Here is a 4126-nt window from a genome sequence, read left to right on the forward strand (position 1 = left end):
GTCCTGCGATCGGGCAGCGCATTGTCCGTATCAGTGACGTTTGACAAACGCACACATAACGTGCGGATAGCGTACATATAGCGTACTGGACGAACATCCGGGGTACATTCCAGATTTGGTATTTCATTGTTCGGGTCGGGTATTCAATTTAGTTAAGGGCAGAGAGGAAACAAACACAGCCAGCAAAGTGTACAATAAGTTTTCACTTAAAAATCTTGAAATGCCCCACACAAATGTGTCCATTTCACATACACATAAAAGTTCTACCTTTCGTTACTTGTGGAGGCGTCTTATGATAACAGTTTTCGTAACTACTGATATCAACGCAACCAAATTCACAGGGTAAATAATGGCTGTAAATGTCATGGCACGTTCCAAAAGTAGAATTGGTGTCCCTGTGTCACATATACAAAAGGTCCTAACTACTTGTCGTCAGTTGTGGAGGCGTCTTCCGATAACAGTGTAAGTAAATACTAATATCAATGCAACCAAATACGCCCATAATTCGATTAGCATTAGTCGGAAATGCGTCAAACATGCGGTCGGCAGACGTTGTGTGCGTCCGGAATACGCTCAGTATACGCACCTGATACGCAGCTATTCGCTGCAAGGATAACAGTATTCATATGCGAATCATACGCTGAATTCGTTACTCATACGCTATATGTGCGCCGCGCGTACAACTGCGTATTGACAAAATTTGATACGGAACTCAAACGGAATTGCTTATATGCACAAGTGTGACAGGGACATGACGCGCATTGTTGGATCAAAGAAAGACAAGATATTTTCATACTGAGGTCACGGTGTCCTAATTAGAATAGAACAATATGTAATGTTATATTCAGAACCACATTTTTCTGGTTTTACCGACTGAGATCAACGGCGTAAATCGTGCCCGGACTCCACAACATTAACAGCAAGTACCGAAACAAGGCCAGTCCTATTTATCACTTGTCAAAACGCAACACTTTTCAGACACCCGATTGGTGCAATGCGATGTCGAACTCGCTAATTTACGTCCGTCATTGGGGGACCCGTCGTTATAGTTGCCTTCATGTCGTAGGATAGGTAGGATCAGCAGGAATGGAAAAGATATTGAGCGCTAAAAAAACTATGAAAACGAAACTTAGTGGTTTAGTCACGCGTCTATATCATAATGTGTCCATGGTAACCCAACACACGTACGCGGGTTGAGTACATCCGCAGGGATAATTTTCCAAATACGCAACTAGTAAGAAAACCAGCTACTGTTACAACGTTTAAGCCAAGAAAACCATATAACGCTTCATACGCATGTCTCAACCAAACGTGGACCCATCTCCACTAAATATCAACAAAACGACAAAACATTACTTCTGAGAAAAGTGGACTGCAGTCGCTGTTGCATGGTTGCACACCCATCTGGAAGTGTATTATGCTCATAGTTTGTGTGGTCGGCTGACAGTGTATCATGCTCGTCGTTTAGTCATGGGCGGTGTATGCGTGTGATTACACTTGCTACCTACATAGTTCATAGAATGTGTCCTTATAAGTTATAGTATATAAGCTTAAATCATCACAAATAGTGATGTTCTAGCAAGACAACAATACATTACTTGACCTTCACTAGTATGCATTTTCATACTAAATACCCACCTAACGTCGCCAGTGTTTTTTAAAACACCATCCTTGTTGTTATTTGGCCTTATTTTCCCACAATGCGTTACTGTTTGACCGCAAACGTAAGGGTAAAAAATTATTAATGAATGAATGAAGACCTTTATTGCACATTTCTGCCACACTTGGCTAAGTACAGGTCACAATAAAACATAATACAAGTACAGTTAGCGGATACAAAAGAATATGACTATCATTAAATAAATTCTACTTCTCCTCGCTTTTCGGTTATAGTAGATATAAAAGAACAGACGTGTTTTTCAATGGGAGGTTTGTCTAGTCGCATTAGGAATATGAATTTTTGAACAGTACTTAAATGTGTGAAGTAGGGAAATAGGTTTTCTACAAGTTTATACAGTTCATTTCTTTCTTTGGTATATGATACACATTCTACCACAAAATGACATTCGTCTTCTACTCTATTCAAAGTACAATGTTTACATACTCGTTGTTCTAGAGGAGTGCGGGTATGTCTTCCCGTTTCAATACGTAGTTTGTGGCAGCTGATTCTTAGTCTTGTGACTGCATTCCTGTCCCTCATATTTGAATTACTTAGATATTTTTCTTCATTATAAGTAGTTTTGAATAATCTATATGATCTTAACTTATTTTTGGAAGCCCCACCTTTGTTGTCGTTATGTATTTCTTTCAGAAACGTTTGGAAGTAAATGTCTTTTATCCGCTGGCCAATGGAACTAACAATTTGTAACGTATTTGAATTATATGAAATTGGTAGGTGCCATAAGAAAGCAAACCCGCTCTCCTCTAAAGACTTACGTATTCCTGTCGCCCAACATTTCACACCAGATTTGTCTAGATCTAACTGACAGCAGAAAGCATCTGCTTGAAAGCTGTCGGCTGGCACATTCTGGCGAAGTCTAAGGAAATATTTGACGGCATTTAGCGAAGCATCCACTTGTATTGGGTATCTTCCTAATTAATGCAGTTTCTAACACCATACTCGGGTGCCGATACTTGATGGAAGGTGCCAGTGCCAGGCCAGGTCAATGGTCGTTTGACTGTTCTTCCCTCCCCCCGGAAAACTGTTTTTCGCGCGTCTGCGTGTCAAATGACGTGTTCGCAGAGGTCGTTGAATATGGTCCATTATTCTATTAATCTGTAATAAATTTTCATTAACTTGTTTGATTTTATATTCGTAGCATCGTAGTCTACTTTTTGAAAAAAACTGAGTCATGCCCGTTTGTAAAATGTAGGTACTGCATTCATGAAACTTAGATTTGTCTTTAACTCTTGCCTTTTCTTGTATCTGGGCGAACGTGATCCTTGCTCCTGTCTTCTTGAACACATACGCCACTGTGTCGGGCCAGCGTGCTGCCGTGTCGTCCAACAGCTGACCAAAGGTCATCTCGACTGGCGGGTCGTCTGTAGGACCCCGAATGTAACTTCTAAGTTAAGGGGCCTTATGCGGTCCCCTTTATCAGCTTAGTCGTAGGATAGTTTAACTTGTTTATAAAAAGTAGGAATACGTTGAAATCTTTCACGGCTTCACCCGGAACAAAGGGACATATAACACAAATTTCAGGGCATAACTAGTAACCATAAAACCCTCTATCGATGTGAACCAAAACTCAACTTTTTGGGACCTTTTCTTTGCTGGCGACTCCCTTTTGAAAATTATCAACCTTTCTATAATTGTAACCAGTGGGGTGCGTGTCTAGTATGATATAGCTTCCTGGTCTGCTTAAGGTCAGTTAGTATATCCATTTTCTTCGGTTGAAACATCAAGCTTTTCTCATCAAGCCTTTTGACAATATCTTCTTAGGTCTCATGGCTTGAGAAGCACCAGATTTAAAAAAAATGTACAGTCCTAGCTTCTTCCTTACCCGTGTGTACTCTCCTCTTATCTAATGATTTTCAAAAGGGCGTCGCCTGCAAAGAAATTATCTCAATAATTTGACTTTTGGTGGTCAATGCTAGTAGGCTTTCTATTTGATAGTAATACCCCGTAATATGAGTTTGAAACAATGTAGTGAACTTTATGAACATCAGTCCTTCGTATGTTCGTTGAACAAAGGGTGACATAATAACTTCAACGATGACGGAGGTCACAGGGCCAGGTGATCTGATATGTCATATGTCAATTATTTAGTTTACACTGTGGGTTACATAAGCTGGATGTGTTTCATCAGAGGAACTTGAGAAGAATACTTAAAGTGCGATGGCAAGAACACATCACAAATGAGGAAGTCCTCAGAAGGGCCAAGTCCAAGCCACTGGGAGACATCATAACCAGCAAGAGAATGCAACTGGCAGGCCACATCTTACGTCTACCGAGAGAACGGCACTCGAAGATTGCAATGACCTGGGTGCCACGAGGGGGCAAAAGGAAAAGAGGCAGGCCTAAGAACACCTGGCGCCGGACCTTCCTAGGGGACTTAAAAAGAGCAGGAATCCCATGGGAAGGAGCCGAAGAAGCTGCGACCGACCGCGCAAGATGGAAGCGTGC

Source organism: Branchiostoma lanceolatum, chromosome 9 (assembly GCF_035083965.1).
Source record: "Branchiostoma lanceolatum isolate klBraLanc5 chromosome 9, klBraLanc5.hap2, whole genome shotgun sequence".
Taxonomy (NCBI): Eukaryota; Metazoa; Chordata; class Leptocardii; order Amphioxiformes; family Branchiostomatidae; genus Branchiostoma; species Branchiostoma lanceolatum.